The following is a 23872-nucleotide window of genomic DNA, read 5'->3' as shown; positions in this document are numbered from 1 at the left end:
GACTTGGGAAATAATGTATTCTGCTAAAAACCCACCCAACCTATGGACAATTTGCTCCACAGAGCACACAAAAAAAGTCTTGTGGCTTCCAGAGAGTCACTTGTCTATAAGCCAACAACCCATTTTCCACCATTAGACCCAGTACTGGCAACAGCTGCACTTGATGAACTCACAGAGTTTCAGCGTGGAAGAGACTTATGATGTCTTCTACCCCAACCTTCCTATCTGATGCCTTAATTCATCCTAAAAGTAACACAGGAAAGTAGTTGTCTGCCCTCTCCTTGTGCCCCTCCAATGAGAATATATAGCTTCCCTCCTATTCTATATAGTAATTTTTAATTCTACTTTAGTTAAAATTTTTTTGACACAACCAATATTGATGATTAATCTACCCTGTACAAGACACTGTACTGGATTCTAAAGGAGATCTGAAGAGCCATAAGAAAACCCTTGTCATCAAGGAGCTCACGATCTGCTGGGGGAATAAGACACATGCCCAAGACATATAGTATCAGGCACTAAGTATGAAGATCAGAAGAAACCCATAGAGACCACATTGAATGGTGGTAAGTTTCAAAGCAGAGAGAGATCCAATCCATTTGTGGTGGTTCAGGAAGGATCTCATGATATCTGTGGTCAGATGACCTGAATCATCAAGATTCAAGTCCAGCCCTCTGCCTCTAAATAGGCCTGCAAGCTCTTTTTTTATTTCCTTGAGCTAGTCTTAAATGACCTGCTTGCTTTTGAGAGCATGAACTGCTACCTGATGAGCAGAATCCTGTGGGTACAGCTGGCAAAAGGTTGCATTCCAGGCCTTGCTACTTGCTGTGCAGGAGGTAGGGTGACTTTCCTACAATGAAGACTTTTCTGCAGGATGAGATGGAAACCACTCACTGCAAAATGGACATGAAACATAAAAAGAAGTGTCTAACACCAGAGAAAAACTCCAGGTCAGAGTCTTCTTTGTTTTGGTTTCCATGGAAATCTGTCGATGCGTGAAGGGATTTTGAGTGTACCAAGGGCAGAATGTCAGAAATCAGTTCACTGAAGGCAGGCAAGCTGTCAGCATGAGGGGATACAACCCAAAATAACAGGTTTGTCACTACTAGGGGCCAGAACATGGTAATGGGAAACCCTGGATCAGAAAACTGTAGAGGGCAGGGTTGGAGCAAGAGCCTATGGCAGTACTGAAGCTGCTAATGGATGTCAAAGTCTCCAGAAATAATGATAGACTGGATCCAGGTAGAACTTGACAAATACACACATACAATTCTGAATGTAAAAGAATGCAATAAACGTCACAAAGAAATAAGATCTATCTGGCAACAAGGTCAAATTACTAGACTTAAATCCTGTTTGGAGAGTGTACAAAAAGTGGTTAACTGAAAAGCCCACTAGTTTGTTTGTTTTTTTTTTTTTTTTTCCTAATGCCAACAGTTACAACTGAGACAGGAAGTGCATGCAAAGAAAGAATGTGGGGATATATACTTTGAACTCTCACAGCTTCTACTAACTGAGCAGCCTAAAACATGTAACCAACACCTCTTGATCCTTTTTGCCTCCAGCCCCTCAAGACTGGAGTGGGGAGAACAAACGAGAAAGCAAGACATTTGCTCAGGATCAGGTTTAAGATTCAGAATGGTTGCAGCCAGTGGTGTACTGGTAAGTAATAACCATCTCTCCCAAAAGGAAAACCCCTGATTTGTAGTGCTTGCTGATTTCCATGGTGTAAATATTCCCACAATGGCCAGTTTCATGCTACCAGTGTGAAGTCACCAAATGCAAAACTGGGCAGAAATGTTTGCAGTCAGCTCTCAGGACAAGTGCAGCCACCCCCAGTAACTGCGACCATTGGTCTCATCAGAAGACCTAGGTTGGAGGGCTCGATACTTGCTCCCTTGTTTCCTTTTTTGCATTCCCTCCTACCTGGGCAGTGCAGCCTCCTTGCTCCTCAGGTGCTCCAGAATCCACTTTACTCCTCACCCTACCCTCAATCACATGCGCTCTGGGCCTTGCCTGGTGACTGAGTGGACAGCTAATCCAGATCAACAAATTCCTCTGGAGGAGAGAAAGACTTCAAGGGGAAATCCGTTCAGAGTTATCTGCATCACAACAGCCATTTCTTGGAGTGGTCAGTGCTTTAATGCAGGGATAAAATCTTTAAGGTGAGAATTTGGGGAGAAGGAAAACTCCTAGTAATTTATAAATCTAGTTCTGTTCTTGTTCCCTCTGGAATAATCTGGTATATCACTCCCAGGCCAAAAGTAGAGCACCTGCTATGTTAGTAAGAAAGTGCATCCAGTAAGAATATTTTTTATTTCTTGGTACAGTACAGTGTTCAGGAATTTATAGAACTCTGAATATCTTGGTCACAATTAGCTTTTAGTTATTTATTTGTGATGGCTAGGGGGAGGGACACCATGACTTGGACAATACACAAACCTCACTTTAACCATGAACTGTGATTTCAAACTTCTGCAACGGGCAAGTAGTCTTACCAAAGTAGGCAATAAGCTGGGCAGTTTTGCCTCTTCTTGCTCTTCCCACCCACTCTCCATGAGATGATGATAAATGGTGCAGCATCCAAGGCCAGGGACACAGAGAAGGGCAAAACCTGGCTCAGACCAAGTGCTAGATAAAGATGATTTGGTCTAATTAGGCTTCCTCTACTCCTATCCCAGAGAGGCCAAACCTACAAAACACTTGGGGAAGGAAAAGTTGAATCTATGCTTCCTCTGTTCTACTGATGCTCATTCACTGGGCTTCTGGGGTCAGGGGGTGGAGCAGGATGGGTGGGGAGGCTTCCCAAGCATCCAGATACATACATCTTTGTACACATATGTGCAAAACATGCATGCACATGTACACACCATCTCTGAAACAAGCCAGCAGCTGGAGAACCACACTATTCTCCAGAGAGAACACCTGACAACAGTACTTTATGTTTTTACAGCACTCTATACTCAATGAACTGCTTGGTCTGCATTAAATATTTGGGCCACACAAAAACCCCATGTGGTAGCAGGGGCTACGGTCTCAATTTTAAGGATGAAGAAACTGGGCTATGGGCTAAGGTCTTGGCCCCATGGCTGGTTAGTGGAGGCAAGTGGGCAGGAATGGGCCCCTCTGTCCTCTGGCCCAGGGCTCTTTCCTTGGCTCCTGCCTCCTCTTCTCCATGGCATCTCCTGAGAGAGGAGGAGGTTAGCTTGGTGAAAACTGGTTATATTGGGAGGGTTCTAACTTTCAGCTCTACATGCTACAAGACTAAACCCCTTACCAACACCCCACTCCCACTTCTCTTTCTCCCTGAATTTCTCACTGGAATTATTGCACATACTCTAAGAATTTCCCTGGAGACCCTACCCCTTAAACCCCCTGATTTTCCTGACATCAACACAAGGCAGATAGATATTATTAATACCATTTTGCTAGGACAACTGGAACCCAGAGAGCAAGCCAGTGGCCGAGTGGATGAAAATGCCTGGGTGCCTAAGAGTACACAGCCCCCATGTGTCAGCCCATCTCTCCCTCCTCCTTCAGCAGAAGTGCTCTCTATTCCCTCAGCCAAGCTAGACATCCACAGAAACGTGTCTCCCCAGGCATAGTTTTTCTTCTGAAGCAGAAAATCTATGTAAGGAATGACCTAGATTTTTCGGATGAGGGATTGCAATCTGTAAGTGTCTAACCAAGCGCACGAATTGCCTAAAGTGAAAAAGAGTTTTTGGCTGCAGTGCCTCTGCTGAGCAAGAGAGCCTGCCTTCCTTGAGGATCAGTCCCTCCATCCAAACCTACCACTTCTGAAGAATCAGGGGTCTGAGAAGTGAGGGAAGAACTCCTCTTCAGTTATGCAAATTGGACACAGTTCTGTGGGTGGAGTGGGTGTGGGGCTATGAGTAAGGGGAAAGACGATGCAGGGCAGGTCCTGGGCAGACCCCAGGACAGTGCCATGACCTCAAACTCTACTGAGAGCCTTTCTCAGAAGGCAAGTGTCAGCTGAAGGTAGCCCTGGGTGGCTATTTCTCCCCAGGCTCCTCAAACTCCTGGGAACAATTGAATGATCTGGCTGGAGAAATTATACTGCAATTTAATTCTTTGATAAGCTACCCAGCCACCTGGGCTCGTGAGCAGTGACCGTTCACCACTGCTGCACCACAGGAAAGTTCCTGGCGAGGGGAGAGTGAGCAGCAGGCCTTGTTCCAGCTTCCCAGAGGAACACAGAGAGAGCTGCTGGCAGGTGGCTGGATGGGAAGCTGGTAAAAAAGGAGCAGAACTGAATAAATAGAGATGAAAAGCAAAATGGGGAAGGAAATCTGGGTCAACACTCTTACCTTGCTCACTGGAGCATGCTCCTATCACTTAAATCTTGTCCGTTAAATTTTTGGCCTTTTTTTTTTTTGGCATATTTTTTGACATGTCAAATAGGTATTAAGAAACAACTTGGGGAATTTCCCAAATAATCACATATTGAAATAATATAAGGCTGATCTGAGAATTACTGGTTAGCCACAAACTCAATCTTCAGAAAATTTTTCTCAATGTGTGCTTGATCCTATCAGACCTACAAGCCTAGATAACTACATTCCAGTGCATGATAGGATTATTGTAACAGGTGTGTGTTGACATAAAATATCAACACATGGAATGCAGTCTCACTACAAAATATGCTTTATACCATAGAAATTGTCTTTTGCTTATAATTCTTTGCAATGAACAGTCCTGTACAAAAATTATCATCATATCACCAAATATGGTAAAAGTAACTGAGCAAAGTCTTTCGTAATCAGATAGAAATAATTCTGAAAGTCCCCTCTCCTTCTTTGGTTGCAGTGAGAATCAGATTACATTTTATTAAATATCTGAAAATGCTTAATAAACTGTAAAGCACTATGTCAGTGGTGAATTGTTCTTATTTCTCTTGCTGGACTTGGAAAATATTTTGTTTTTCTCTGCAAATTTACTGCCAAAGGCTGGACATCAACTCCTCTTAATCCTTGGCTATTCCAGACTGGGAATATGATTTTTTATGAAAAACTTACATATAGCCAGAAACAAATAGTGGATGTCCAGTGTGGTTTGTCCCTCTGTCTGTGCCAATCAGGCAGAACCTGGCTTCTCCTCAAGCCAGGTGTCACTCCATGGAAGAGTTAGTTGGTGGCCCTCCAAGTTTCCTCCTGACCCAGGTTTTAAGTGTGCCCCCTCCTCCGACTCTCAAAACAAAAGGATTTCTTTGAGTTTATTGGACGCTAGAGAGCAAATTTGCATGAGGACCTGGGGAACAACTTTGAAAGAGAGACCTGCATGGGTAGGTGAGCAGTTTCTTATCTGAAGGAAAGGAGAACCTGGCTCTCCTCAGTGCTCAAGAGCCAAATAAGAACGTGTTTGAAAACATCCCAAATTATGAACTGGTGTGGTGCCACTGTCTTACAGAAACATCCAAAAATGCTACACCAAAACCCACAATATTGTTACCAATTGGAAGATGCAGGAGACATGGAGAAATACTTGGTACTGTGGAAGAAATGAAGCATCTGATCAGAAGACATGAACTACAGTCAAGGTTTAGCCTGATTATCTCACTATCTCTGTCTCAGTTTGCTAATGCATATGGAGTGCTTCCTGTGTACCAGACATTGTTCCAGGACAGCCTCTACGTGTATTAACCCTGTGAGATAGGTGGTATTATTGCCATTTGATGGATGAAGAAAATGAGGCAAAAAGAGGGTACAGTAATTCAAGTTTACACAGCAGTAAGCGGCAGGCCTGGATGCCAACCACCCTGACCATTTCAGAGTCTCAATTTGCTCATTTTCAGAATGAGACCTGATGATGTCTTACCCCCATCCCTCCATTACCCCCATCCCTCCCAGAAGAGATCACCAGGGAGTCAGTCAAGATAAGGAAGAGCTTTGAGATCTTTTAGAGAGAACAAGGTCCTGAACAGAGTCAAAACCACTGTGATGTCTGGCTGATTTGTGGGTCCCCTAATCTAAGCTGCCTGACAGTTAACACGTAGGCACATGAAACCCTCGTTCTGTTCCTGAAGTACTAGTAACCTACATTTACTAGTGCTTTATGGTCTGCTACTAGTCTCTGTGCATATTATCTCATTTGAGCCTTAAAAGCACCCTGTGGGGAGGCCATTATAGTTTTCATTATTTGATAGGTGAGAAAACAGAGAATAAGGCACTGCGACTTGTCTAAAATCACACATCTGATGAGTGACAGTGTTGGGACTGGAGTTCTGGTCTTTTGACTCAGACTGCCCTTTCAACCATATCCCACTGCCTCTCACCCTGAGAGGTGTGAGGAGAAAGGCACATCCATTACTTCATCATCTGAGGGTTTCTGAAGCCAGCCATACTAAATGAGAACACAAAACAATAATTCTCACATTTATTGAACGCCTATAAATGCCAGATACGGACGAGGCCAGGTTACAGACATTCTCTCTAAGTTTTACTACAACCCCGCATGGTAGATACTTCCTCTGTTTCACAAGTGAAGATAACTAACCAAAGGGTCCATAGCTAGGAAGTGGCAATAAAGGGCTACCAGTTATTGTTCTGGTTGTTTTATCATTCTGATTCTAGGTTTTTCATTTATGATTTATATTTATGACTGTCCTGCTTTGACCATTAAATGGGGATCCTCCAAGGATAAGAAAAAAGGTTGTATCTACTTCCTTCCAATACCCTACAAATTCTAATATCTTGCTGTGCATGTTACATGGGGGCCATTTGTTCATTTCAATCACAGCCTATATGAACAGACATTGATCACTAATAAACACAAAACTCCATGTTTGGATGCTTATCATGAGGGAAGAGTTAAATGCCTTTGGAAGGAGCAGTGGCTAAGGATTTGTTTCCCCAGGATCAGGAGATGTGAGGGACTGGAGGGGGGTGATGGTGAGGAAACAATGCAGCTTTTAAGAAAAGAGGACGAACAGAGGAGACAAGAAACTATATGACAAGGAAAGAAATAAGATTTAGACTGTTCTTTCAATCTGTGTTAATGTCTCTGGCATTTAATTTCATTTAAAGATCTGGGCAGAGCAGCCCCTTGGCATACAGTGACAAACAGATGAGTTTGAGGTCTCTAGATGTCTTTAAGCATTCTGAATTTTAAGGTTATTGTGCAATAAAACAAGGTGTCATCAAGTAAGAAAAGGTTAGACTAAAGTTCAAAAAGCTTTCCTTAGATAACCTGCTTATAATTGTGCCTAAGAGTCTCCCCCTGAGTGCCTCTTTGTTGCTCAGATGTGGCCCTCTCTCTCTAACTAAGCCACCTTGGCAGGTGATCTTGCTGCCCTTCCCCCTACGTGGGACTTGACTCCCAGGGGTGTAAATCTCCCTGGCGACGCAGGATATGACTCCCACGGATGAATCTGCACCCAGCAACATGGGATTGAGAACATCTTCTTGACCAAAAGGGCGATGCAAAATGAAACGAAATAAACCTTCAGTGGCTGAGAGATTTCAAATGGAGTCAAGAGGTCACTCTGGTGGACATTCTTACGCACTATATAGATAACACTTTTTAGGTTTTAATGTACTGGAATAGCTAGAAGTAAATACCTGAAACTACCACACCTCAACCCAGTAGCCTTGACTCTTGAAGACGATTGTATAACAATGTAGATTACAAGGGGTGACAGAGTGATTGTGAAAACCCTGTGGATTGCACTCTCTTTATCCAGTGTATGGATGGATGAGTAGAAAAATGAGGATAAAACCTAAATGAAAAATAGGGTGGGATGGGGAGGGTTATTTGGGTGTTCTTTTTTTATTTTTATTTTTTATTCTGATTCTGATTTTTTCTGGTGTAAGGAAAATGTTCAAAAATACATTGGGGTGATGAATGCATAACTATAGTACGGTACTGTGAACAGCTGACTGTACACCATGGATGACTGTATGGTATGTGAATATATCTCAGTAAAACTGAATTAAAAAAAAAATAAAGAAAAAAGAGGAGAGAAGGAATAACATAAAAAACAAAAAAAGATACTGGAAGAGAGTGATAAATGTAGCATGGGACATCCAAGATGGCAGATCAGGTATTCAGGGGCTTGTTACAAGTAGAGGAACATAATTAATATGTAAGCTGTACCAACAAAAGTTAGTACAAAGATGCACTCCCTTATCAGTAGAGCCAGGGATATCAGCCAAATAAATGAAGAACTTAAAATCCATTAAGAAAAAATCATAAAGGGTATAAGAGGCAGGAGTCTTGTGGAAAATATTTTGGAGTACTTTTAAGTGTGATCTGCCATCTGCAGCAAAAGCAACATGTCTGGGCAGAGAATTAAACTGACTGAACAATGTTAAACAAACAAACAAAAAAAGCTTTCCTGGAAAATAAATTTTGATTAAATTTTCCAAAACTAATCTACTGAAAAACTGATAATAAAAGGTAAGGGATCATGCTTGAAGCAGCTAATAGTCTGAGTTTCTGTGGGATCTAGTAGATTGGCTCCAAGATTTCTCAAATTGGTGTGTCCTGCTGTGCCTTATCAACAAGTCCTTGGTTTGTTCCTAGGAGCCCTTTCTCAGCAGGAGTAGGGCTTTAGGTGATGCTGAGAGAGGGCAAGGCAACCAACCCACACACGGGCCCTGGAAAATACTCTAACAACCTTGACTTATATTTGCATAACACTTTATGCTTTACAAAATACTCTCACGTGCATTATCTGATTTGACCATCACAACAACCCTGTGAGGTGGAACTATATACATTTTATACACAAGAAGGTACAAAGGCAAGGCTGATATTTGGAATATCCAATTGGCTCCTGTTCTGCGGGTAACCCTACTGTCCCGGATATTAGGTCATTTGAATATCACTCCTGGATAAATAACTGGCCCATGGATCATGTCACCAACACATAACAGAGTTTGAATTCCAGGCCTAGGTCTTCTCATCACAAGCCCAGGGTTCTCCGTTCAAAGAGTGCTGTGATAGGCACTGTAGGGCATGCAGAGATAACCATGATCCCATTCGACTAAGCGTCAGGAAGCTATAGTCTATAATATGGTACAAAATGGAGTAAGGTCCTGCGAGGAGGTACCAACAAAACACCAAACAAGTTAGAGGACTGGAAAGACCAGATTTCACTAGAAGAAAAGGTTAAATCTTCATGAAGAGAGTGGCACTTGAGGTGGGCCTGGAAGGAGGGGTGAGATTTTGGCATACTAGGATGGAAGTAAGGGTATCGTCATGGGGAGAAATGGTTTCTAGGTTTGGAAACGAGAGAGTTAAAAGCAAATCTGGGAAAAATTTTGAGGTCCAGTTTGGTTGCATTTGAGAGCACTTGTAGAGAGGTGTGGAAACATAACTCAGGGTCATGATTTGGGGGGCCTCACATACAAACTTAAGGATTTGCCTTTACTCTGATCTTTTTTGTCAAAATTCTGCAAAAACAGATGATCTGTAAAAAGAGAACAGTATCTTTTTACCTGACATTCTGTTAAAATTGACAAGTTGTGGTGCCTTACAACATAAGGTCTTTCTTTCAAGATGAATCATTTCTAAAAAACCTTAAACTTTAATTTCTACTTGCAGACCATTCCCTAACCACATACCCCCTGCAGCAACACAACCACCAAGGGAAGGCTAGGGAGGCTGTGTGTGTGTGTGTGTGTGTGTGTGTGTGTGTGTGTAAATGTGTGATGAGCAGATCATTCTGGTTAGTTCTAATGTCCAAAGCACGATCAAAAACACATCAGAAATCAATCTCCAGTGTAAGGCAGAGAGTCATAATCCAATGTAATTGATCTGGACCATACTATACAATGACAAAGCTCTCTATCCCCAGGGACCACACAGCCTTATTCTGAGAAGTAAGATTTTATATCTGAAGCCAGAGACAAGTCCTTCACACCCTTCAAAAAAGTCAATTCTTCTGTGATCTTCACAGGATCTCCTGATTAAGAGTCGTTTTGCCTTTAGTATCTGGGCATCCTCTCCTTTTCCCTTGCTCCCTGGTTGCATAGGAAGTCTCTATTAGGGATTGTCATTTTCTAAGGATCAGTGAAAGGACAACAAAAGCTCAATCCCAGGGATGACCCCCTTCTACTTTGCTTGGGCAAGAGAATTTTATCCAGGGATATGAAAAACTTCTCCTTCCCTTTTCCACCACCCAACCCTTGGGCCTTTTATCAGTAATGACACTTCTGTCAGAGAAAGGACCCTCATGGGGGGGATTAGACATTAGTTATTTTATAGTATTTCACCAACTCTGGTAAAATAAGTAAATTTCAATTAACCCCTCTTCTGGACTGGCATGGCTCATGAATTAACCTTCCATTTAATTTGCCATTTCACCTCTTTGGTTCTTGGGGGTCTTCTGAATAACATTTCTGTCATCAGCAACAGGCCCCCAATAGAATAAAGTTTTCTTTTTGGTAGGTTTTTGTTTTTTAATTAGAGAAGTTGTGAGTTTACAAAACAATCATGCATAAAATATAGGATTCTTGTAGACCACCAACCCACCAACCACACCTTGCATTGGTGTAGAACATTTGTTTCTATTGGTAATAACACATTTAAAAATAATTCTGGACTATTTTTTTTACAGTAGTTACCTTTGTTACAATTGATGAAAGATTATTAAAATAGTTCTATCATCCATTATTTACATCAGGTATATTTTTCCCATATACCATAATATTATTACCACTTTGTATTAGTATTATACATTTGTTATAACCCACGAAAGAACATTCTTATACTTTTACTATTAACCATAGTCCATCATCTACAAAAGGGTACACTGTGTTGTACGGTCCTATGTTTTATCTTTTAATTTTTATTCTAGTAATATATACACCCTAAAGTCTCCTCTTTTAACCACATTCACCTCTATAGTTCAATACTGTTGATTACACTCACAATAATGTGCTACCATCACCACCATCCATTACCAAGCCTTTATCATCAGCCTAAATAGAAATTCTGTACAATTTAAGCATCAACTCCTCTTTCTCTAACCCCAAACTATCTCCCGATAACTTATATTCTAGATTCTAATTCTATGAGCTGGCTTATTATAATTAGTTCACAACAGTGAGATAATACAATATTTGTCCTTTTGTGCCTGGCTTATTTCACTCAACATAATATCCTCAGGGTTCATCCATGTTGTCACATGCATCAGGACTTCATACCTTCTTACAGCTGAATAATATTCCAATAATATTCCATCATATATATGCCACATTTTCTTTATCCATTCTTCAGTTGATGGACACTTGGGTTGCTTCCATCTTTTGGCAGTTGTGAATAATGCCACTATGAACATCGTGTATAAATGTCTGTTTGAGTCCCTGCTTTCAGTTCTTCTGGGTATATACCTAGTAGTGGAATTGCTGGATCATATGGCAGTTCTATACTTAGCTTCCTGAGGAACTGCCAAACTTTCTCCCACAGCAGCTGCACTATTTCACATTCTCACTAGCAATGAATGGGTGTTCAGATTTCTCCACATCCTCGCCATCAGTTGCTGTTTTCTGTTTTTTTTTTATTTTTAATAGTGGCCATTTTAGTAGGTGCAAAATGATACCTCTTGAGGGTTTTGATTTGCATTTTCCTAATAGCTAATGATGTTGAGTATCTCTTTATGAGCTTTTTAGCCATTTGCATTTCCTCTTTGGAAAAATGTCTATTCAAGTCTTTTGCCCATTTTTAAATTGGGTTTTTTCTGTTGAGTTGCAGTATTTTTTATATATTCTGGATATTAAACACTCATCAGATATGTGGTTTCCAAATATTTTTCCCATTGAGTAGGTTGTCTTTTCACTTTCTCGACAAAGTCCTTTGATGCTCTAAAGTGTTTAATTTTGAGGAGCTCCCAGTCATCCATTTTTTCTTTTGTTGCTTATGCTTTGGGTGCAAAGTCTAAGAAGCCATTACCCACTAACAAGATCTTGAAGATGCTTCCCTACATTTCCTTCCAGGTGTATTATAGCCTTGGTTCTTATATTCACAACTTTGATCCATTTTCTGTTAATTTTTTTATTTAGTATGAGATATGGGTCCACTTTCATTTTTTTGCAAATGATTATCCATTGGTTGAAGAGAATATTCTTTCCCAATTGAGTGGTGTTGGCAGCCTTGTCAGATATCAATTGGTCATAGTTGTGAGGGTCTCTTTCTGAACTTTCAATTTGATTCCATTGCTCAATATATCTATCCTCATGCCATTACCAATGTGTTCTGACCACTGTACCTCTGCACTATGCTTTAAAAGGCGGGAAGGGTAAGTCCCCCAACTTAGATTTTCTTTTTCAAGATGTTTTGGCTGTTCAGGACCCCTTATGCTTCCAAATAAATTTGATAACTGGCTTTTCCAATTCTGTAAATTAGGCTGTTGAAATTTTTATTGGGATTGTGTTGAACCTGTAAATCAATTTGTGTAGAAGTGGCATCTTTAATGTCTTTTAGCAATGTTTTGTAGTTTTCTTTATACAAGTCCCTTACATCCTTGATTAAATTTACTCCTAAATATTTGATTTTTTTAGTTTCTATTGTAGAAGGAATTTTTTCTTGATTTCCTCTTCAGATTGCTCATTACTATTGGATAGAAACACTACTGATTTTTGAGTGTTGATCTTGTATCCCACCACTTTGCTGAACTCGTTTATAAGCTCTAGTAGCTTTGTTGTAGATTTTTTGGAACTTTCTATATATAGGATAACGTCATCTGCAAACAGTGAAAGGTTTACTTCTTCCTTTCCAATTTGGATGTCTTTTATTTCTTTTTCTTGCCTACTTGCTCTAGCTAGAACTTCCAGTACAATGTTGAATAACAGTAGTGACAGTGGGCAACCTTGTCTTGTTCCTGATCTTAGAGGGAAGGCTTTCAGTCTTTCACCATTGACTATGAAGTTAGCTGTGGGGTTTTCATATATGTTCTTTATCACGTTGAGAAAGTTTCTATTCCTAGTTTTCAGTGTTTTTACCAAGAAAGGTTGCTGAATTTTGTCAAAAGTCTTCTCTGAATCTATCGAGATGTTCATGTGATTCTTCCCCTTCATTTTGTTAATATGGTGTATTACATTAATTGATTTTCTTACATTGAACCACCCTTGCACTCTTGGGATAAAACCCACTTGATCTTGGTGTATAATTATTTTAATGTGCTGTTGAATTTGATTTGCAATTACTTTGTTGAGGATTTTTGCATCCTCAACAAGAGAAAGTGGTCTGTGGTTTTTCTTGTAGTATCTTTATTTGGCTTTGGTATTAGGGTGATGTTGGCCTCATAAAATGATTTAGGCAGTGTTCCCTTCTCTTCAATTTTTTGGGAGAGTTTGATCAGGATTGGTATTAATTCTTCTTGGAATGACTGGTGGAATTCACTTGTGAAGCCATTTGTTCCTGGGATTTTCTTTGTTGGGAGGTTTTTGATGACTGTTTCAATCTCTTTACTTCTGATTGGTCTCTTGGGATCTTTTATTTCTTCTGGAGTCAGTGTAGGCTGTACATGTCTTTTTAGGAATTCTCCCATTTCATCTAAGTTGTCTAATTTGTGTTACATGCAGTTATTCATTGTATCCTCTTATGATCCTTTTTATTTCTATCAGTAGTAATGTCCACCCCCACATTTCTGGTTTTATTTATTTGCAACTTCCTCTTTTTCCTTTGTCAGTCTAGCCAAAGGTTTGTCAATTTTATTGATCTTAAAGAGCCAACTTTTGGTTTTGTTAATTCTCTCTATTGTTTTCTAATTTCATTTATTTCTGTTCTAATCTTTATTTCTTTCCTTCTGCATGCTTTGGAATTATTTTGCTATTCTTTTGTAGTTCCTCCATTTGTACAGTTAGGTCATTGACTTTAGCTCATTTTTTTTTTTTTTTTCTTAATGTAGGCATTTAGGGCTATAAAATTCCCTCTCAGCAGTGCCTTTGCTGCATCCCATAAATTTTGGTATGTTGGGTTCTTGTTTTCATTTGTCTCAAGATATTTACTAATTTATCTTGTAATTTCTTTGACCCACTGATTGTTTAAGAACATGTTGTTTAACTTCCATATACTTTTGAATTTTCCAGTTCTCTGCCTGTTATTTATTTCCAGCTTCATTCCATTATGATCAGAAAAACTGCTTTGTATAATTTTGATCTTTTTAAATTTATTGAGACTTTTGTGACCCTACATGTGGTCTATTCTGGAGAGTGATAGATACACACTTGAGAAGAATGTATATACTGCTGTTTTCAGAGGGCAATGTTCTGTTACATTTAGTTCATTTATCATATTATTCAAGTTCTCTTTTTCCTTAATTGATCCTCTGTCTAGATGTTATCTATTGATGAGAGTGATGTATTGAAATCTCCAACTGTAATTGTAGAGACGTCTATTTCTCCATTCTGTTTTGCCAGTGTTTGCCTCATGTATTTTGGGACACCTTAGTTAGGTACATAAATATTTATGATTTTTATTTCTTCTTGGTAAATTGCCCCTTTTATAAATATATAGTATTCTCTTGTGTCTCATAACAGTTTTTCATTTAAAGTCTATTTTGTCTGATATTAGTGTAGCTATCCCAGCTCTTCTTTTGGTTACTGCTTGTATGGAATATCTTTTTCTAACCTTTCACTTTCAACATATTTTCAACAATATCAATATATTAATATTCTTTGGGTCTAAGTTGAGTGTCCTGTAAACAACATATAGTTAGATCATGCTTTTTTAATCCATTCTGCCAATCTGTGTCCTTTGACTGGGGAGTTTAAACTATTAACATGAAATATTACTATTGTAAAGGCAGTAAGTACTTCAGCCACTTTGTCCTTTGGTTTTTATATGTCATCTCTTTTATTTTATTTATTTTTTTGTCTCTCTTTTTACCCTTTTAGTTGCCCTTACTGATAACTCTTCATTTGCCTTTTCCTTTTAGCCTGCAGAACTCCCTTTAGTATTTCTTGTATACTTGTTAATGAACTCTATTGTTAATGAACTCTCTCAGTTTCTGTTTTTCTATGAATATTTTAAACTCTTGTTAATGAACTCTCTCAGTTTCTGTTTTTCTGTGAATATTTCAAACTCTCCCCCATTTCTGAAGGACAGTTGTGCTGCATAAAGAATTTTTGGCTGGCAGTTTATCTCTTTCAGTATCTTAAACATATCATACCACTGCCTTCTTGCCACCATGGCTTCTGATGAGAAATCGGCCTTAGCCTTATTGCATTTCCCTTGTATGTGATGATCACTTTTCTCTTGCTGCTTTCAGGATTCTCTCCTTATCTTTGGCATCTGACATTTTGATTAATATGTATCTCAGAGTAAGTCCATTAGCATTTATTCTGCACTTTTTGAACATGTATATTTATGTCCTTCATAAGAGCTGGGAAATTTTCAGCCATTATTTCCTCAAATATTCTTTCTGCCCCTTTTCCATTCTCTTCTCCTTCTAGGACATCTGTGACACATATGTTTGTGTGTTTTCTGCTGTCATTCAAATTCCCGAGACCCTGCCCTATTTTTTCAGTCTTTTCTCTATCTGTTCTTCTGTCTGTAGGATTTCAACTGCACTGTCTTCTAGTTCACTGATTCTTTCTTCTGCCTGCTCAGATCTGCTGTCATATGCCTCTAGTTTATCTGTACTCTATTCTATCATGTCTGTCATTCCTATCATGTGTTATATTTCTTTTTATATTTTCAAATTCTTCTTTATACTCACACAATGTCATCTTAATATTCTTTATCTCTTTACCCATATTTTCCTTCATCCCCTTGGGTTGATTTAGGAGATTTGTTTGAACATCTGTGATTAGTTGTCCCAAATTCTGTGTCTTCTCTGAAGTTTTAATTTGTTCTTTTGACTGGGCCATATCTTCCTGTTTCTTAATATGGCTTGTAATTTTTTTGCAGATGTCTTGGCATCTGATTTCCTTGATAAGATTACTCTGGAGGTCAGTTTCTCTCTCATCACTGGGATTTTCTATTGGATTGGCTTTGTGCTAAGGTTCTTCTTTGACTCTTGGTTCAACCTTTGCTGGACCATTAGAACAGGCCGTATTAAATTGATCAGATTTTCTTCAATTCTTTTTCATCTGATTCTTGCCCTGGTTATATGGTACAATTTTTGAGACTGCATTATTTGTGTGATTGTTTCTCCCCCAGGAGAAAGCTTCCTTACCCTTGTTTATTTTCTGGGAAATTTGATCTGTTCTGTTTGTTTTTTATTTGCCTCTACAGTTTTTTTAATACTCCTTTTATTGTCTCTAGCAGCTTTTGCCTGGAGGGCAAATTTTGAGAGGAGGGTCACCCTGGAGAGGACTTACCCAAGTTAGTATTTCCCAGTCAAAATAGGGCCAGGGTCCCATGAAGGGGGCATAGACCCATTCCAGAGTGCCCTGGGGAGGAGACTTGGAAGTACGTCAAACTTCTCTTTTATAGCTCCCTGAATCTGGGCTTTCCTGGCCTGCCCAGCAGATGACACTCCTCAGCAAACTGTTCCCTGTGGTCCTTTAAGTCTTTAAGTCTCAATGGACTCCTCTTGTTGGGGGCATGGTTGAAACAAAGGCTGCTAGCTGCTTTTGTCCAGGTTAGGCTGAAACTGTAGTTCAGAGCCAGGACCCAGCAATATGAATTCACTAATCAAAACCTGCGAATAGTGCTGGACCATGCCCCACCCCCACTTTCTTGGGAAAGAGCTGCCCTTCAGCACAGTGCCAAGAAGGCGCTGTGTCTTTAAATCATCCTTGCTTTGACCCCTGTTGGGGGTGAGGTTGAATCACAATCACAGGTTGTTAGCTGCTTTCTGTCTTGGCTGGTAGAAACTGTAGCAGCCTTCAGAGCTGGGACTCAGTGACCCAAATTCACCAATAAAAACCCATGATCAGTGTTTGGTCATGGCCCCCAACCCTGTTTTGGAGGAAGAGGACTTTTTTAAAATTTTTTTTTAATTTTTTAACTTTATTTATTGAAAAATTAAAACAAACAAAAAAATCCCACAATATTTCAAACAAAACAAAGCAAAGGATTAAGAAAAACAAATAACCTAAAATAACTACTTTGCTTCCAACATGTTCCTACCATACCCCAAGAAAATTAACAAACCATAATCAAAAGTATAAGAAAAACCAAATAACCTCAAATTACTACATTGAAGGCAATTTTTAATGCAATAGCTTTTTTTTACTTTATCAAAAATTAAACAAAACAAAAATCAATTCAAACAAAACAATAAGAAAAACAAATAACCTAAAATAATTGTATTGCTTCCAACATGTCCCTACCATATACCAAGAAAATTTACAATCCCTAACAAAACAAAGGAATAAGAAAATCAAATAACCTAAAATAACTACATTGCTTCCAACATGACCCTATCATACTCAAGAAAGTTTGCAAACCATAATCATTCCTGAGCATTCCCATAACAATGAAATTACCCTCAATAGCTTATCTGTTCTTATTAGATTATCATTCCCCCTTCACTAGTTGCTGTCTATCTCTATGTTCCCTACATTCTACAATGTAAAATATTTATTTTACATTTTTCACAGAGTTCACATTAGTGGTAACATACAATATCTCTCTTTTTCGTATCTGGCTTATTTCATTCAGAATTACATCTTCAAGGTTCATCCATATTGTCATATGTTTCACGACCTCATTCCTTCTTACTGATGCATAGTATTCCATTGTGTGTATATACCACATTTTATTTATCTGCTCAACTGTTGAAGGACATTTGGGTTGTTTCCATCTCTTGGCAATTGTGAATATTGCTGCTATGAACATTGACATGAAGGTATCTGTTTGTATCACTGCTTTCAGATCTTCTGGGTATATATTGAGAAGTGAAATTGCTCTATCCAAGGGCAACTCGATATCTAATCGATGTCTTCCAGAGTGCTGTACCATTATAGAGTCCCACCAACAATGAATAAGAATTCCAAATGGAAGAAGACTTTTATTTCCAACCAGGGGCTGGATCCCGAGGCGGCCTGCTGTGAGAGTGGGGGATGGGTGCTAGCTTCTGTAGTGTGGAGAGTTCTACTCACAGTACTTCAGTGCAGTTTATCAGTCTCTTCTTTCTTTTCTTCCCTGGATAGGTATACAGAGTACTTCTGGTCTCCAGATCCCCCAGTTGTTTCAGACAGTTCCTGGTTGTTAATTAGCTGCCCTGGAGGACAAACTGAGTCCTGGAGCTTCCTACTCTGCCATCTTATCTGAAGTTTTTTTCGGTAGGGTTTTAATCTCCCTACCCTTTGCCTGGTGAATCATAGAAGGGGCTCTGGTTCCTGAGTTACTAGCTATTTATCTCTCACCTCTCAGCCCTCATGTAGCTGATAACACACAATCACAGAAGAACCCCAGTGATCAAACCAGAGGTGAAGCAGAACTTCGCTTTACTCTTCATCAGCCGCCACCTTCAAGGTTCCTGCTCTGCCTTCTAGCAAGCTCTACCACACGGGCACAGAGTGTGCAAAGGGGATTTCTCCCCACTCAAAATAAGGTATTTCTACCAATTTTATTGGTAGCATGTTTTGGTGTGGTTTTATTTTTTAAGATCACTTTTTCTATCTTATTGAGGTACACTGAGAGGCACTTTTCTTAATATACAGTTTGATGTCTTCTGATAAATACTTACATCTATGTAACCCAATCCCCCTATAGATCCAGCATATTTCTCTTACCCAGAAAGTTCCTTCATGTTTCTTCCCAGTTTCTCCAACTCCTCTCTACTAGACAAACACTATTCTGATTTTTTTAAAATCACAGATAGTTCTGCCTGTTTTAGAACTTCTTATAATTGGAATCAGACGGTATGTGCCTTTTGTTACGCTTCTTTCATGCAGCATAATGTTTTTTGTTTTGTTTTTAATTTCCCCCTAAACACTTTATTTTGAAAACAGTAAATGCTACAGAAAAGTTGAAAGAATGCTACAATGATTACCTGAAACTTCCATCTGGATTCAGTAATTAATATTTTGCTATGGCTCTTTATACGGACTTAAAAATTTTTTTTTAAGTTGAAGACATCAAAACACTTTACTCCAAATACTTCAACATGCATCCCTCAAGAATGAAGATATTCTCTAAAATAACAATACCATCATCAGCAGTAAGAAAATTAACAATTCCCTAGTAATATCTAATACGCAGTCATGTTCAGATTTTCCCATCTGTCCTAAAATGTTTCATAATTTTGTTTTTCCAAACCAGGTTCACATACTGCATTTGGTTATGGCTCTCAAGTATGTTTTTTTTCTTTTTTACTTTGAATTAATTATAAATTCACAGGAAGTTGCAAAGACAGCACAGAGAAGTTCCCTGTACCTTTCACCCAGTTTCTGCCAATGGTGACATCTTATATAATTAAAGTACAATATCAAAATCAGGAAACTGGCATTGATACAAAGTATATATATGTGTGTGTGTGTATACACACACACACACACACACACCTGTGATTTTATCACATGGGTAGATTTGTGTAAACACCACTATAATCAAGATCCAGAACTGTACCATGACCACAAAGATCTCCCTGGTTCTACCTCTTTATAGTTACACCCATCTCCCACTCCCAATCATCCCTAATCTCTGGCAGTCACTAATCTATTTTTCATCTCTACTGTTTTGTCCTCTTGAGAATGTTATATGAAAGGAAGCATGTGGTATGTGACCATTTGAGAGTGGCTTTTTCATTCAGCATAATTCCTTTGAGGTTCATCCAAGGTGTTTCAGGTATTAATAAGTCATTCACTTCTATTGCTGATTAGTATTCCATGGTATGAATATGCCACATTTTGTTTTGGGCTATTATAAGTAAAGCTGCTATGACCATTCATGGGTTGGTTTTTGTGTGAACACATGTTTTCATTTCTCTGGGATAAATGCCCAAGAATGCAATTGCTGGGTCATATGCTAAGTGCATGTTTAGTTTTATGAGAAACAGCCAAACTATTTTTCAGGATGGCTGTATCATTTTACATTCCCAAAAAATATATGAAGGACCCAATTTCTCTGCATCCTCACCAGCATTTGGTGTTATCACCAATTTTTATTTTAGGCATTCTGATAGATGTGTACTAATATCTTATTGTGATTTTAATTTGCATTTCTCTAAAAGCCAATGATGATGTCCATCTTTTCATGAGCTTATTTCATGTGCATTTTTGGTGAAATGTCTTTTCTTGCCTTTTGACCATTTTCTAATTGGATTTGTTGTTTTACTAAGTTTTGAGAATTCTTTGTAAGTTCTAGATACAAATTCTTTGTTGGATATGCGATTTGCAAGTATTTTCTCCCTATCTGTAATTTATCTTTCCATCTTCTTAATATGGTCTTTCATGGAGCAAAATATTTTAATTCTGATTAGCTTCAATTTATCAATTTTTTTTCCTTTTATGGATCACGCTTTTGATGTCAAGTTGAAAGAAATCTTTGCTTAGTCTCTGAAGATTTTGTTTTTTTTATAAAAAGTATAGTTTTACATTGACATTTAAATGCATGATCCATTTTGAGTTAATTTTTTAGAGGGTAGAGGTTCTGTATATATATACATATATATATATCCAATTGCTCCAGCAGCATTTGTTCAAAATGTTTTCCATCCTCCAATGAATTGCTTCTGCACCATTCAAACTTGTGCTCAAAGTCAAGAACCTGGGGAACACCTCCTTGAAGCCTTTTGGATGTTCCTATATGGGAGTTGGCTCTTTGCGAAATGCCTAGCTTTGATGTCACCTCCTCATACTCAGTCATGGTTTCCCATTCTAAGGAGGTCACTTTTCCTTAATTCTCCAGCATCACATCCCAGTATAAGACCTTCTGAATTGGGCCCAGACATGCCCATTCCTCTGAAGTGAAGCATACTGACACCTCTTCAAACATCACCAACTCCTGGGGCTGGGCTGTTAGAAGCATGAGTGCCATTAATTGATTTCTTGGGTTTTCTTCCTGGGAGAGGGCAGAAGTTTCAGAGACAGGAGGATCATGTTGAAGATCCTGGAGGCTGAACACCACTGCATCAGTATGAGAATGTGGGCAAGTTTCAGTGGACATTGGGCTGCCACCAGATGCAGGAGGAAGTGCTGTTCCTGAAGAGCTTATCCCCTGCTGGAGAGTGTCCTGGTTTTGGTAAGGACTGAAACTTTCAGTGCTGATCCGTCGAGGTTTTTCTGAAGCTCTTGCACCAGGGCCACAGCCTCCTTGTGACTCCTGGGGTGATGGAGCTGCACCCAGGTCCAAATCTCCCCAGGCTGGATGCTCAAGAACTGCTCCAACACCAGCAGATCCAGGATCTGTGCCTTTGTGTGTGCTTCTGAACTCAACAACCGATGACAGAGCTCTTGGAGCTGAGCCAAAGCCTCCTGGGGCCCAGATGTCTCAAGGTAATGTAACTGTCTAAAGTGCAGGTGAGAAGTCTCCCAAACAGAGGAGCTGCTCCATTGGAGGCTGGTTCCCCATTTCCAGATATCATCCTTCCCTTTCACAAGACTTTCTTGTCTCAGAGCATTGTGGGCCCAATTTTCTCTCATCATTGTCTTCATTCAAGAAAAGGCTCCTTTCCAGGCCCCCTCAATCCTTGCTTGACTTCTGCCTTAGAGCTTGGACAACATCCTTGGGAGCTCCCACCACAGCTCCAGCCTGGGGTACCACGGTCTCCACACCGGATACCAGGAGATGAGACAGAAATGGGATGCCAGGGCCATTGAGGCCCAGAATAATGGCCGAACCCAGCATAATGTTTTTGAGATTTACCAATGTTGAAAGTTATCAGTGGTTCATTCCTTTTTATTGATGAATAGGTATTCTGTTTATTTGTAGGCATTCTGTTTATTTTTTTTTGATATTGAGTAATATTTGGTTATTTCCACTTTGGGGTTTTTATGAATAAAGTTGCTATGAACAGTCTCATACAAATCATATCATAGGCATATGTTTTCATTTCTCTTGAGGAAATACCTAGAAGTGGAATTTGGAATTTGGTCATATAGTAGACATATATTCAACATTATTAGAAACTGCCAAACAGTCTTCCAAAGTGGTAGTACCATTTTACAACCCAACCAGTGAAATATGAGAGTTCTAACTGCTTCACATCTTCATCAGCAATCAGTGTTGTCAGTCTTTTAATTTTAGCCTTTTCATTTGATGTACAGTGGTATATTGAGATTTTGATTCATAGTTTCTGATGTTAGGGAAATTTTTACTATTTATTTACGTATATATCTTTCTTTATGAAGTGTTCAACTATTTAGCCCACTTTTAATAGTATCAAATTTTTCTTATTATTGGGATGCAGGAGTTCTTTATATAATTTTAATAAAAATTATTGCCAAAGGTATGCCTTGCAAGTATTTTTCTCTTATTTTGTGGCTTGCCAATTCATTTCCTTAATGGTGTCTTATGATGAGTTTTTTTTATTAAGACCAATTTATTAAATATTTCACTTATGGCTAGTGCTTTTTGTGTCCTAAGAAATACCTACCTCAAGCCTGCAAAAATATTCTCCTGTATTTCTTTCTAGAAGCTTTATTGTTTTAACTTTTATATTCAGGTCTCTGATTCATCTTAAATTATTTTTGTGTGTGGTATGAGATACAGGTCACAGTTCATTTTTTCATACGGGTATCAGTTGTTCTATAACTGTTTATTGAAAGGACATTTCTTTCTCCATTGACTTGCTTTGGTGCCTTTGTTGCAAATCAATTGACCATATCTACGAATTAATTTCTGAATTTTATATTCTGTTCCACTGATGCATTTGTCTATCCTTATGCCTATTCCATACTGTCTTGATTCTCATAGGTTATAAAAAGTCTTGAAATCAGGTAATGTAAAATTTCTTAATATGTTCCTCCTTTCAAGACTGTTTTGGCTATTCTAGACCCTTTCATTTCCAGATAAGCTCTAATCGTATTGTCTTAAACTCCAGCCATTTTATTTTTTAGCCTTTTCTCTCTGTGCTATTAATCTGTATTTAAAGTCACTGATTAGTGTCCAATCCAGTGTTAAACTTATCCAGTGAATTTTTCATTATGGTATATGGTATATGGAATATTATGTTTTTCAGTTCTAGAATTTCTATTTGGTTCCGTTTATCATTTCCTTTTCTCCATTGAGATTACCCATCTGTTCACCTTACTTTAAATCCTTCAACATATTTTTAATAGCTGTTTTAAAGTCTCTGTCTACTAATGCAACATTTGTGTCATCTGAGTTCATTTCTATTGACTGTTTCTTTCTTCTGCTTACGGGTCACATTTTCCTGCTTCTTTGTATGTCTCATAATTTTTTATTACAGGCTGCACATTGTAATGCAATGTTGAGACTCCAGATCATGTTCCTTTATAGAGTTATTTAATTTACAGGAGCCTTAGATTAATTCTGTGTAGGCTCGGATTTAGGCTTCCTTAAGGTGGGTTAAGAGTAGCCTTTATTCTAGGGCCAGAGTAGTCCTACTCCAGTGTTGTAGGCTTTTTCATGTCTCAACTGAAAGTTCAAGGTGTCATGTCTCTACATTCTGGCTGACTGGAACTGTAATACTTTCCAGACTGTGAGACCTCCTTTGGCTCACAAATCCCCAGTAGTTATTTACTGTCAGACATCATGGAGTCTCACCACATTCATGCGCAGATTAGTATTTGGCCAAAGACTAAAAGAGATCCCACTAGATTTCTCCTCATCAGTACCCAACTCAGCAAATTCTAGACATTCCAGAAGCCCTAAATAAAAACTTTATTTCCTCTGCCAGGCAAGATGCTGCTCCTTGGGCTCTAGCTTCCTATACCGGGATTTGTAAATTGCCCCCAGGCAGAGAGCCAAGGTGAGTGGTGAGTTTCAACTAATATCTTCTCCTTTTCTCAATAATCACAAGCTTGTGTTGTCTGTTTCCAATGCGTGAAAA

The 23872-nt window shown here is 38.9% G+C and overlaps 1 protein-coding gene and 1 pseudogene across 2 annotated transcripts in view; both read right to left on the bottom strand.

Moving 5' to 3' along the window:
* RASGRP1 (RAS guanyl releasing protein 1) overlaps window positions 1-23872 on the bottom strand; it is an 80458-nt gene that overhangs the window by 37787 nt on the left and 18799 nt on the right. The window lies entirely within an intron of this gene.
* Window positions 19852-21628, bottom strand: LOC119532182 (annotated as a pseudogene).

The sequence above is a fragment of the Choloepus didactylus genome, chromosome 4 (assembly GCF_015220235.1).
Source record: "Choloepus didactylus isolate mChoDid1 chromosome 4, mChoDid1.pri, whole genome shotgun sequence".
NCBI lineage: Eukaryota > Metazoa > Chordata > Mammalia > Pilosa > Megalonychidae > Choloepus > Choloepus didactylus.
The sequence above is the reverse complement of the archived record's forward strand: the minus strand, read 5'-3'. Positions and strand labels throughout refer to the sequence as shown.